This window comes from Lactuca saligna, chromosome 8 (assembly GCF_052625555.1).
Source record: "Lactuca saligna cultivar CGN05327 chromosome 8, ASM5262555v1, whole genome shotgun sequence".
In the NCBI taxonomy this organism is placed as follows: domain Eukaryota; kingdom Viridiplantae; phylum Streptophyta; class Magnoliopsida; order Asterales; family Asteraceae; genus Lactuca; species Lactuca saligna.
The window spans coordinates 170458479-170472940 of record NC_136424.1 but is presented as its reverse complement, the minus strand read 5'-3'; the positions used below and the strand labels follow the sequence as shown (position 1 = coordinate 170472940).

At 37.7% G+C, this 14462-nt stretch overlaps 1 pseudogene; it reads right to left on the bottom strand.

Annotated features, from left to right (window-relative positions):
• The window catches only part of LOC145010297 (palmitoyl-acyl carrier protein thioesterase, chloroplastic-like), a 31170-nt pseudogene that overhangs the window by 16286 nt on the left and 422 nt on the right, over window positions 1–14462 (bottom strand).

Below are 14462 nucleotides of genomic sequence, written 5' to 3'. Positions count from 1 at the left end.
TCCTTATGTTGACCAAAACCCTAAAAGTCAACAAGAGTCAACCATGAGAGTACACGGGGCGTACCGCTAGATGTAAGCAGGGCGTACATCGCCAACTCCCCCCGGATCGGGATCTCCACCCAGTACGCGATGCGTACTGGAAGTTACGCCCTGCATAACCACCAGAATCAGCCACCCTCCATTTTCTGGTCTTAATCAGTTAAGTCATTAATCCAACTTCCAGATCTGACTCCCTTAGTGTGTCTAAACCCATAAAGTGGAGACCTTTAAGCCTAGGCATGGCTATAAAGGCTCCAACACCACCTAACAACCTTTTATTCAAACTCATCATGCATGGTGCAATACCCACGTCCAAGATGCCATTTTTATGAGTCTACAACTCTAATAGATCAGAAACATGAAGCATCTAAGCTTATGGAGGCCATTTGAATAAAAGTCTCCACCTTTGGGACTTAAACCCTAGAAAATGACATCTAAAGCATACAACAAGAACCAAGTGTCAAGATCCGGACTTTTTACCTGAAATTGAAGCTTTAACCCTTGCAAAGCTCAGATCTACACTTGAGCACCACTTCTAGCCTCTCCAACAAGCTCTTCTTCTTCTTTGAAACGTTAAATGGCACTACCAAGCTTAGAATGCACACACAAAGGCTTAAGGACGATGGCACACACTATTTAGGATTTCTCTCTGAGGGGTGCTGGCTGAGAAGTCCAGCCACACATTCCTTTTATAGCCTCAACAAAGGAAATTAGTGTTTGGGTCTGAATGAGCTACGTCGGGTGTAACCTTGGGTACGCCCCGCGTACCTGAGGAGGAACGCGTCCAATGAGGCGCGTGAGTACGCGCAGCGTACACCTTGTACGCCCAACGTACTCGCCTACCATGAAACCCTAAATCATTAACTTAATCAAAATGAAATGTCCAACAGAAGAATACCTGGATTTTGGGCTGTTACAAGAAAGATCAAGATCGAGGAGGGAAGTACCTCGGCTCAAGGATCTTTAGAAGGGTAACGAGCTGAGACAGCCAATACCCCTGTCAAACCTTCCCTCCTGACTTCAAAAAGACCATACCTAGGAAATCTTCCCCATTGCAACAAGCGCAGCTACCATCATCATGGTTTCTGCCAGGAGCTCTATTGTGCTAGGTGCCACATGTTGGGGCATACTGCTCGCGTCTGCAGAACCCTGGTTGAGTTCATTACATCAACCACCAATGTGGCGACCCGTACAGTTTGCCACCTATGTGGTGAAGTGGGACACTTCAAGAAGGACTGCCCAACCGAATGGAAAGACAAAGACACAGGAGGAGTCTAACTCTAATGCTTAGGAGAAGCATCAAGGAACCTAGTAGATTTTGGTATGTCTGTCGATCTCGGATAACTAAACTGAAAACAATAAAAGGCTAATTCAAATGTAATTTTCTTCCCCATTAAAGCGAAAGTCGCAGCACTGTTATAAAATTTAAAATTCATCAGGTAAAACTATAATGGCGAAACATATACGTTACGGCCATGTATAGTTAAGATGGATAGACATAGACTGAGTGAATGCCGCCTCATTTCCTGTTCCTCATTTGGTTGTGGATTTAGGGCGGAGTCGCTCAGTCAACAGTCCTCCCCACCTTAATTATACATGACTAGTATATGTTAGGCGATTACAGAAATGCCTCATGAGAATCCATTCATGAAAAGGTACTCCACTCAGAAACACTTAGAACACTCTATAGTTCCGCGTCGACTCTATCAATCCAAGTGTCCGCGGCAGTGATACACAGGACAAAACTCGAGATGCCTAGAACTGGTGTGTCTGTTCGGCGCATGACTCTATCGATTTTCATTTTATGCCACGTCGAGGTATGCCAACTTCGACGACCCTATCGATCATGGTTTGACTTCGTTCAGCCATGTGTAATCCTTAGTGCTGTGTAAAATAAAAAAAAAATAAAAAAAAAACTTTCTCCATAGCCCTTTCGGCAAATAAAGGTTCTTCCGAACCTAAACAAAATGAGAATAATAAAAGTTAACGCGATCCGTCAGTCGTCCCTCTTATCTCAAACCTTCCGAAGTACCCAAGAGAAGGGTACCCGCGCTGTTGACCAACCCCTCTTAGACAGATAGAAACCCAAGCGAAAGACACTGCAGGCACTCCAGAAGACAATAACCACCCGAAGCATACCTGACAGATTCCTTAGAAAGACCCTTCATCCTATTCCATAAAATAGGAGCTAGAGTCAAGAGAACCACTGCATGTTAAGCTCACATGATAACTAACACCCTCAGTTAGTAAAGAGATTAAAGTCCGAGTAATGGAACCCTATACTCACTAGATTTGAGCTAGACCGAGAAAACTTAGAACCTTCAGAAGAGTAGTTGCAGTAGATGCTCGCACTACTCAGGCACTTCGTCAACCCTGTTACAGACAAGTAGTGCCTAGGATCCTTCGCCCCCTCGCATCGAGGAAATCGTCATCGCCTTGTAGACGATAGACTTCATTCTCCGAAGTGAACACTAGAATACCGAGAACCACAGGATAACCTCCGCAACCAAGAATACTTGATCAAGGTGCAAAATTAGTTGCATTAAGCCTCATGACCCAGATCCCGAAGAGATTATAGACTTGACACTAGCCTTGGTGTTAGTCGAGAGGTTATGCAAGAACAGGCGCTTTCCGCACTAGAATAAACCAAAGTCTTAGAGATTAATTGGACTAGTAGGTGTTCCACGAATACTATCTCGCCCAGAAATAGTATAACCACCTCCCGCGATAGTCCAACACTTGTCCGGTGAAACCCTATCTCCCCGACCCTAAGGGTTCCGTACCCCAAGCATCAGAAGTACAGATTCATTTTGCATGAGCTTGAGATAGACACTCTATAGCAAAAGGATACCATAGACACACAACCCATCCGATGATCTAGAAAGTTTCTAAAAGCCTATTGACAGTAAACGTGAACCCAAAGACAACCCGAGATTCCTAAGAACCAAGTTGAAGGACTACACTACTAGTACGGGAGAGAACGTTAGGAACTTCGGAATGGTGATCACGCCAGTGATGATCTTGCCATAGAAGTACACTATGTTCTAAGTACTGAAAAGCTCTACCCATCCGAGAGCTTACGACCATCTGAGAATCCTCACAGAGATTTGGTCCAACCCTCGTTAGACCACTACTACTTTCGGATATTCCACAAGATTCACACCCAATCGAACCACCTCCTAGACTTGATCAGTGTTACCCGACATCACTTTTCGTACCCCACTCGTCTTGATAGAAACCTTTGAGAACCCTAACCTCGTAGGTACACCAGTCGGAACCCACTAACTACATGAGATGGAGTCCGCATCCCGTACGTGAAGGTCTGTTGGAATGACAAACACAGACCAGAGTTCACTTGGGAGTGCGACGACAGGCCAAACAGGAAATACCTGTTGGATAACGTGTCTAACTCCATAACTTATTTGGTACATACTTGACCCGACCCGGCATGGTCCATTTGGGTTGCATTTCATCCAAACGATTTATGGATAATTTTATGAGAATTGTATACTTACGATTTATTAATATATTATAAGTCATAATATATTAATATGAAGTCATGTTATTTAATTAGTTTTAGTCTTAAATTAATTATGAATTAATTTAGAGATTAAAAAGAAGACTGATTAAATTATGGGCTATTATATTTTATATAGTGTGGGCTAATACTCATTTGTTAATGGACTAAGCTAATATGGAAGTCCATGGATGATCCATGGAGCTTTTAACCCATGCATCCTTGGAAAGGAAAAGATATGGGTTATTAGGCTTTCACCCTAACCATGCACACTATATAATGAAGCATATGATGCAAGAAATGTGACTCTAGTTGTGTGAGACTTAGTGGTGCCCGATTTCATAAGAAAGTATACTATTCTCTCAAGTTTCCAAAGTTTGTGGTGATTTGTGATTCCATTTGAGGCATTCACATTATTGGTGCTAGGCTCTCAAACTCCAAGCAATCAACCACTATCAAAAGGTATGTACTTCTACTAGCCATTTTATGATTCATAATTCTTATGCTATGCTAGTTAGGAAGAAATCTTGGAAAATATTATTTGCATGTATTTTAGAAGAAAACATAGATCCAAGGTTTATTAGGGTTGCATGCACACTTAGGAAGTGTTAGATTGCTCAAAACCCAACAGTGGTATCAGAGCCTAGGCTTGTTTTCTTGAATACTTGATGCAAATTGCTGAAAAATGTCGAAAAACTGCATTCTGCACAGCAGACTCACCGAGTCCATTCATGGTACTCGCTGAGTCCATGTGTAGATTCAACCAACTCGCCGAGTTAGTTCATGCACTCGACGAGTTGGCAGGCCTGAGTGCAGATTTTCGAGTTTTGGTGTTGGAATTGGTCTAGAATCATTACCTTAAACTGTTTTGGACTCATAAAACCTGTTTTTGATGTGGTAATGATGATGGTGGACCAATTTCAAAGTTATAATCAAAATTTCAAGTTTATATGTGTCCATATGATTCTTGAAATTGTTGATGTGGATGTTCATGTTCATATGAGTTTTGTTAGATCATAGGAATTATTTGCAAATTGTTTGTCAGTTAATTATTGATCTTAATGTGTTTTAATGGAATTCATAATTTCTCCTCAAGTTATGGAATTCCAAAAGGTTTGTCTTTTAAATGTTTTTTTAAGAAGTCATAAGTTACACTTTTGAAGAGTTTTTCTAATAAATGCTTTTATGGACTTCATAACTTGTCCTCAAGTTATGGATTTCCAAGAGACTCTTCATTAAAAGTATTAAACAGTTACTTAAAACTCATAAGTTATGAATATCCAAAAGTTTATGAATGTTCAAAACTTGCCCTCAAGTTTTGGAATTTGTAAAGTCTCACACAAACTTTAATTCCATACCCTAGAAGTTTTAAAAGTTAAAATTCTACCCTTATACTATTATAAGATTAATGGTTAATTATTATATATATGCATAAGAACAAGTCGTTTTACCGTTAGTAGGCCTCATTCACGAAACCGGTCTATAAAGTGGGTATAAGGTTGTTGCCTATAAAATGGAAACTTAATGGGTTTCCACTCTCACCCACCGCTTGCTTGATCGGTGGAGGGTCGTTAGCCGAACGGGTAGGATAATGACTTTAAATTCTCATTAAAAGTATAATGATTATTATAAAGTAAATAAATATATTTTATTTAATTCCCAATCTTAGTTACTTTAGGAAAAATGTGAATTTGGTGCTAGCCCATGGAATTCACACTTTGTACCTTACCAAGTCGTCGGTGGAGCGTGTGTGGTTAACTGGCACACTAACTTGGACTAGTAAGGATCACGAAGGGTGACTTAATATTTGTCATAGATCAATGGAGAGTGTGTGGTTAACCGGCACATTGATTAGGTGATAATATTAAGGGTACCAAGTGAATTGGTATGGTTATTCACACCTTGTTTTGTGATCCTCGGCATCCTAGTCACAAAATTTGAGAGGGAACACTTGAGATTGAAACATGCCATTGAAAAGTTCAATGAATCTCAAAAGATCTAGGAATTTCAAATCCAATTAAAACCTATTAAATTATTTCGTTTTTCATGGTGGAAATTGGTGAATCGCCATTTGCCTACCTTCAAATATTCTATAGCTTGGATTACGGCATCCCTCTTCCAAGTTATAAAATATTGTGTTGGGTCCTAGCCTTAATATTTCATATTGGGTGTTATATTAAGGATTTTGAATCAACTAACTTGATTTTCTCCCATTATAGATGTCTAGTTCAGACAACTATGATCTTCCCAAATCTCTTGAAGATGGTGTCCCTCAACATCATGCTTCACTTCCTCCACCTCCTCCAATTATTCTCCCTCACCTACAAGTTCTTGATAAGTTTAAAGTCACTCAATACCTATTGGTAAGCATAGTCTATGTGTGCTCACATCTTGGAGATAAAGTCACATATTGACAAGCCGGGAGAGTTAGGTGTCAAAGTCTCGTGAAGGTTGGATGTTCAATCACTTTCTTAGTAACATAGTGAGTCTCTTTGCGACTACTATGAGACAGACTATGACACGAGCCTTAATGATCTTATCTATTTGCTTTGTGCTGCGGAATCAGGAATGATTTGGAACACTAGTAAAGAAAATTTTATTAGAAGATCAACTTCCCAAATCTTAAATGGACATTGGCAATGGTAGCATTGGATATCTAGAAAAGCATTTCTCTTCCCAATGGAAAGGGATCGGCCATAGTCAACTCGGTTGACCAAATGGTAAAGAGAAATGCTAAGTCTGAGATAGTGTCATGTGCCATTACCAAAGGGTCTATATGTTTTATTGCCAAAGGTAGGGACACTGATTGTGAAGCTACGATATTTACCTGAAAGATCATAAGATTGATCAAGTCAAAAAGTTTGACTCTACTTCAGTTAAAGTCCACTTACTAACTCTATTAAGTTTATATTTGGAGATTCTTATTACATAATGTGAATGGGTCACATGTTGATGTTTTTAAGAATCAAAGAAAAGATAGGAAGCTTAAAGTAAGTATATGTTGATTCTTATTGCAAAGGTGGGTTTCGATCGCATGGTTTGGTAATCAGAACATTGAGTTGTTGCTTAAGAGTTATAATATATTGCTTATGAATAGATAACAACAAGGTTTTCATGTGGATTGTAAGGATAAGTTTTTCCGCAAAGTTTCAAAATAAAAGAAAAAGAGGGTTTTAATTTTATTTATTTTAAAAATATCCTTACAATGGCATCTGTGGAAAATGGTTGCTTATATGTTTCCAGTATTAGCAATATTGGAAAGTGGATTTGATTCTTTCATTTGTCGTAGTGTCTGAATTTACCAAATGAAGAAAGTTTTTCATCACCCAAGTTTCAATTGGATAGAAACTTGGAATCATACAAGTTGTATTGTATGATGAATGAGAATTTTCATATTTGAAAATTAAGACTAATTCTTTGATCATATGTATATGTGAGTCAATTGAAGGACTAAGGAATTAGGTACACTAGGTGTGCGCTGGTCAAGGTCCACCACAAAGATTGATTTGTCATGATTTGCTAAAGATTAGTAAATATGATTATACTTATAAGGTTAAGTATAATTCTGTAACATTGGAAAGGATACAATGTATGACAAAACAAATGAGAAGAATCAACTTAGGCAGAAAGATAAAAGTTTCCCAAATCTGAAAGGATGGGAGAGTACTTTAGTATCATATTTCATGATCATCTTAATGATTATGAAACCATATCACAAATTCATACTCTAAGGACGTCTTAGTGCATTGTTATGGATGAGAAGAGAGGTCATGAACTGTTGGATTGGTTAAAATCAAGAAGATGAGTCATACTTTGTTCCAAAACAATTCTTAAAGTCATACACCAAGATTGTAACCTTGAGTGACATAAAGGAAGATTTATTAACACTAGTCAAATGTAAGAGTAAAATGTTTTCTACTCTTCGACATTTGAGATTGGTAAGTTGTGATGTCTTGGATGAGACAAAGACCAACTAAGACCAATTGTGTGAAGTGTTAGTCTTGATAAGAATCCGCACTATCCCTTGAATATTTGTTTTGTCAAGGAATGGTTCTTGACTGGGGAAATTTATATGTCAAGGGGACAGTGGGAGCCTTAAAGATCCTGAAAGAGTTTCAAGATTTAATCAAGAGTAAAACCTGTAATTTATCACTAGCACACGACTTAAGGTTTGCAACCTATCGTGTTGACATAATTCTTATTACTGTACCTACTTCAAATAAGTTGAATTTGCATGTGAGTTATCAAACTTCAACTTGGAAGCATTGGCGGGCCTTGTGCTACCAAGGTGACAAGAAACTAAGATTGAACAAGTTTAATCCATGTAAGGCTGAATTTGTCACTAACCTTATCTTGTGATTATGGTTTTAACAAATTCACATGGATAGGAACTCATACACTATAAAATCTAAGTGTCATAAGGTTTCTCTCCGATTCATGAAAATGATAGTGAGGAAACGCTTTCACTAAGTAAATTTTACGTAGATATCAATTGTGTTATTTTCATTTTCAAAAGTCGTTAGTGGAGCATGTGTGGTTCACCGGCACACTAACATGGACTTGTGAGAAATGGCAACAGTCTAAACAATTACGACTACGATTACGGTATCCCTTTTCATAATTCTGAAAATTGTTTAGACACACATGTGAGCTATCTAAGAAAGGGTGTATGAATCTAAATTTTAGAAGTCCAACAGATTTATGGAAATATGTCAGAGCTAGTGGGAGCATAAGTGTTATGCTGATAATCATCATGTTAGTGGGACCATGATTATTACGTTTAGTGTTGCAAGTTAGCAATATTAATTATAGAAAACAAAGTTTCAATTCGTGAAGTTGCATGGGTTGAAAAGTTGTTTTGCTATAATTAAGGGAGAGGAAATTATACTTCATTTCAATTCTAAAGCTTAGATTGAGATTTTAATCATCTTTAATCAAGAATATATATATATATATATGAATTTTATGTTGGAATGGTTCAACTTGAAGAAATTCTATATATATTGCGTTTTCAAAATTCGATAATGATTACGGCATCCCTCTTGATAGTTAAATTTTGAAAACATGGAAAATAAAAAAATATTGTAGCAAAAGACTGGTCTAGTATCATGTCTTTATGTCAAACATCATGAATCGTGTTCCATATGCTTCGGATATAGGATCGATTGTATGTGCTATAATATTCATCTTTTCTAAATTTTCCAAATGTTTAAGGCATTGAGAAGGGAAAAGTCTAGAACTGGATATGACTAAAGTGATTAAGCAATTGTCGAGGACGAATCTGAGGTTCGCCAAAGATTGGTGGCTCAGGGAAAGTTGGAAGTATGATGTAAGTTGTCGGAAAGGACCATATTGACATGTTCTGAAAAGAAGTAACTCTTGTTCGGAAGTGATAGTCAAAATGGGACTATGGAAATGTCTCCATAGGTGGAAGTTATTCAATCTATGTAAGATTAGAAAACGTTAATGCAAGAAGGATGTTTAAAGCAATGTACTTTGAATATGATACTTCCGTTCCATAGAAGTTGGCCTTCTTTGGAATACTCTATAATGACTGGTGACAAGGTTTTTGTGACTTTGTGAATAATCATTACAAGAGGAACATTGCATAAAAGTTTAAAAATTAACAGATTTTTTGGTAAATGATAGGAATCGGGGATTATCACATTTACAATAAGGATTTGGGATTGTGAAATGAGTATCATTGGAATCATGTTCAGTTGATCTACATCACAATGTAAGGATCATAGACAAACATAGTGTGCATACTTGGAGTATGACATAACTATTGTTTAGAAAAACAAAGTGTACATGCTAGGAGCATGGGACGACTGTTGTTTTTTATTCAAGTCTTAAGTTGATTGTTTGAAACATTATACAATGAATAATGTGTAATCAATATGGTGATAAATAAAAGGTGGTTCTATTTATATTCAAAAGGGTTCTCAGACCATATTGGATTCGATTATTATTGTGTTTCACTTTGCATGTTTTGACTTCCAAAATAGCTAGGTTATTCTTTCCAAATGACTAAGTTATTTAAACACTCCACAGTCGTTCATATGTTGGATGTAGGTATGAATCAAGACTGTCATGAATCGAGTTTGTAGATGGCTAAATGGGTTTAGTCATAGCAATGGTTGCTACAACATTCATGAGTGCTCATAAGTTATGAGTGTTGGAATAAACCCATGCTCACTTGTATCACTTCATGGAATTTATCTCAAGTGATCGTGAGATGGTAATATCATATAAATCTTCAAACCTAGAGATATGAGTTGTTACCTATGAGTTGGTTGTGCATTGATTGCACGTAAACGCATCAGTAACTTGATGTTATAAAATGTGCCTTTGTGTACAATTCAACAAGTAGTAGAACAAGCATATGAGTCGAAGTTTATCTGTTCCTTCTAGAAATAGAAGCGATATCTGGGCCCCTCGATGATTTTGTTGTGACCTATGTACCGGCCGGTCAGAACTAAATTGATGTGTTCGATTAAGTTCTTTGTCAAACAAATCGAAAATCGGGAAACAAACTGCTGGACAATAAGTACGACGTTGTTCCATGTATTTGTCCCGCTGACATCATGAGAACAGAGGATTATATGATCACTTATCTAAAATGGCGCTTCATAGTTCAACAGAGTTTTCGAGAGCTACGATTGCTGGTTGGTTCCTGAAATAACATAAGCAAATATAGTTATTAGACTTATCCAAGTGGGAGTCTGTTGGATAAGGTGTTTAAGTCCATAACTTATTTGGTACATCCTTCACCCGACCCGGCATGGTCCATTTGGGTTGCATTTCATCCAAACGATTTATGGATAATTTTATGAGAATTGTATACTTACGATTTATTAATATATTATAAGTTATAATATATTAATATGAAGTCATGTTATTTAATTACTTTTAGTCTTAAATTAATTATGAATTAATTTAGATATTAAAAAGAAGACTGATTAAATTATGGGCTATTATATTTTATATAGTTTGCGCTAATACTCATTTGTTAATGGGCTAAGCTAATATGGAAGTCCATGGATGATCCATGGAGCTTTTATCCCATGGATCCTTGGAAAGGAAAAGACATGGATTATTAGGGTTTCACCCTAACCATGCACACTATATAAAGAAGCATATGATGCAAGAAATGTGACTCTAGTTGTGTGAGACTTAGTGGTGGCCGATTTCATAAGAAAGTATACTATTCTCTCAAGTTTCCAAAGATTGTGGTGATTTTTGATTCCATTTGAGGCATTCACATTATTGGTGCTAGGCTCTTAAACTCCAAGCAATCAACCACTATCAAAAGTTATGTACTTCTACTAGCCATTTTATGATTCATAATTCTTATGCTATGCTAGTTAGGAAGAAATCATGGAAATTATTATTTGCATGTATTTTAGAAGAAATCATAGATCCAAGGTTTATTAGGGTTGCATGCACACTTAGGAAGTGTTAGATTGCTCAAAACCCAATAATACCCTCCTTCCTCTACTCGGTTATTCATACCTACTTCCTTGCCTAAACCTGAATTTTGGGATGACATTCCCTCTAACGGGGGGATGATGTGACAACCCGAAATCTATTCCGTCAGTTTTAACATTTTTCCGTTAAAAGCTTCGTTTTATTTAACTGTCGGTTAACCTTTTGGAAGAGGTTAATAATATGTGGACTTTTATAATGACTTGGTAAGGGTTGAAACAAATTAGAAACACCCACAAAATGCCCTTAAAAAATTCTAGATACAACCAAGTCAAAATTTGACCGTTTAATTGGGTGCGACCAAAAAGCCCTGTTTAACGGCAGTATGGGGTAGAATTCCACTGAGCCCCAACTCCAACCCCTATATAAAAGAGAATAATCTTCATTTCAACCTTTTTCACTCTCTCTCTATACTCTCTCTCTACAACTTTTTCCCGAGCCAAAAATCATCCGTTTCGAGCCCCAAACGAGTAGGTAAACTATCCTCACTTGTTATATAGCTTATCTAGCCTGCAAATTCGAGTTTAAAACATAAAATAGGGACAAAATGATGAGTTTACGGCCCAAGAACTCTCTTGGACCGTGAACACCAATTAAAGGGGTTTTTAAGCCCCAAAACCCCTCCAAATTGCCCCTAAGGCATAGATATGACTTTTAGGCTTACATATTCGAACTTAGAACACCTTGGATCGAGTTTTTGGAGAGTAAACTTGAGTTGACTGCCCAAGAACATGCTTGGGCCGTAAACTCCTCTTCATGGGGAGTAAACTCATATTTGTGTGTTAAAAATGCCCTTAAACACACCAATGGCCTTGGATTAAATTCTAGAATCAATCACCAACAAGCTAGGGGCCTTAAACTCAATTAAAACAACTCTATAAGGAGTTCACGGCCGTAAACCCCTCATGGAAGGGTATCTAGGCCGTAAACTCCTATAAAGGGGTTAAATGGTTCCCTAAACTCCCCATTTGACTTGGAAAAATGCTTAGGAGTTTACCCTCTATCATTTAAGGACCTTAAACTTCCATAAAACCAAGAGTATAGGAGTTCATAGCCGTGAACTCCCATAGGGGTGGTTCATGGGCCGTAAACTCCCATTTGATCCCTTTAAATGCATTAAATCCACTGATACAATTTAGATTTGGACCTAGCAAAATTCCACAATCGATATTAAGCCTTTAAACATCCTAGAACACTCTCACCATGAGTTTATGGCCGTAAACTCATGGGGAGTTGTCCCTGGGCCGTAAACACCATAGGGTGAGTTTACTCTTGAAGAGTAAACTCCATTCCTAAGCCATTTGAGCCCTTAAATGTTACCTGGGACACCCCAAACACTTAACCAAAGTGTTTTCCGCTCCTTAGAGTGCGTATATTTGTTTAATTAGCATTAAATATACTAATTGTATGTGAACATATGTTATCATATGTTAAATAGGTCTCTAAGTGTGTCCAAGTCCTTACTTGACACCGGACACCCAACCGACACCTTCGTCGGATCCACCTACACCAGGTGAGTTCATACCCCTGAATGAACCTTTTAAATGTTTTTACATGTTTTAATAGGGGGGAATACAAGTTAAACATGCCAGTTATCATATCAATCACATGTGATTGATAACCCGCATGCACAAGAATTTACCACACTGTAAACTGTTTTATCGAGTAGGATACTATAAATGGTTTTCTAAAATGTTTTCATTTGTTCATAACTCTTACTTATATTGTTTTATCAAAGTTCTTTTTAAACTGGTTTATGAAAGGTTTTCAAACTTAATTTACTAAAGAATACTAAGTTGTGACTTTCTTAAGTATAAAGGTTTTTCCAAGGCTTCATCAAAGTTCTCTTTCATGTCGTATACTCTTGCTTGTTAGATGCCGCTACTTCGCTTTTACTTAGTTTAAACTCCTACTTGATAACGTCTACACTGTGGAATACGCTTATATTTGGTAACGCTTATACTTCACGATTCGATTATCCCACACTGTTTGTTTACACTGTACGATTTGGTTATTCCACACTATTCGCTCACATTGTACGTTATACATCACGATGCGTTTCCAATTGTTACACCCTCAGTCGTAGTTAGATGTATATCCGTACCTGTATAGGTACATATAAATAATGATTGAAGGACTCAGGAAGGCTTGTCCTCCCTATTTCCTTTTCTTCGTTGAGATGTGGTCTGGTGGGATCAGATGGCCATCCGAAGGCCGTTTGATTCATTAGTTGTATGTATGTATGCGAGCATAGACATATAGGTTTACTCTAGTCAGTCCAGTTATGAGTCTCTACCCCTAGTTCAACACTTACATATGAAACCCACTACCCACTATTTGGGATGCATCTTCGGGACACGACCTTCTCCGTTGTCTAGTTGGTAACCAGAGTCTCGTGTAGAGAGAGCGGACATTGTGTGTATAGATCTATACGGGATTGACACCCCCGCACCCTGACTGCTAGCTACAGTCCACGGCCCACCAAGCCAAGGGGTGACAAATATCATAATTTATAGACGCTTGTAGGGCGTCAGGTACTCTAGTGTCGGTTAGTATGGTTACGAGTATCCCAGGTTGCCTTATAATTCATGGCCTTAAGGTAACGGTATTATACCAGCAATTTACACTGTATGCTGGGAACCCATTTTCAGAGTCACACTGTTTTTAGACCTTGCTAGCTGTACCTTTCATTTGATACTGTCTGCAGTCTGTATTCTCTGTTTTAGACCTTGATAGTTGTATCTTTCATTTGATACTGTCTGCGGTCTTTATTCTCTGTTTTAGACCTTGCTAGTTGTATCTTTCATTTGATATTGTCTGCGGTCAGTATTCTTTGTTTTAGACCTTGCTAGCCGTATCTTTCATTTGATACTGCCTGCGGTCTGTATTCTTTGTTTTAGACCTTACTAGCTGTATCTTTCATTTGGTACCGTTTGGGGTCTATATCTCCTTTAGTTAGATTGAGCCAGGCGTGTCGTTCGTTCGATACTCTCCTGGAGTCTATGATTCCTTTTTGCCTTAGTCATCAGTCCTCACTGCTGAGACATATGTTATTTCCCTGATTTTCTCTTGCTTTCTTTAATGATCAAATTAAGTATTTTGATAATGATAGCGATTAAGGGGAAACTACTTTTTACCACATAATCCGTCCAGTCTTGGTAGAAGACTGCTTTTAGTAAAGAAAATATAGGATTTTCTCGAAAAGGCACTAATGAAATGGATACCCTAAAATTACCACTTTTATTAAAGTTATTTGACTAAAATGACACTAAATACTTATGAACTCACCAGCATTTGTAAAAATGTTGATACTCGCTTTTCAAATAACTTGTATTCTTAGGTCAGCATTAGACAGGTACATCCCCGGAGCTGTTGATGAAGATAGCTTAGTACCATGTTGTATTTATTATATTTACTT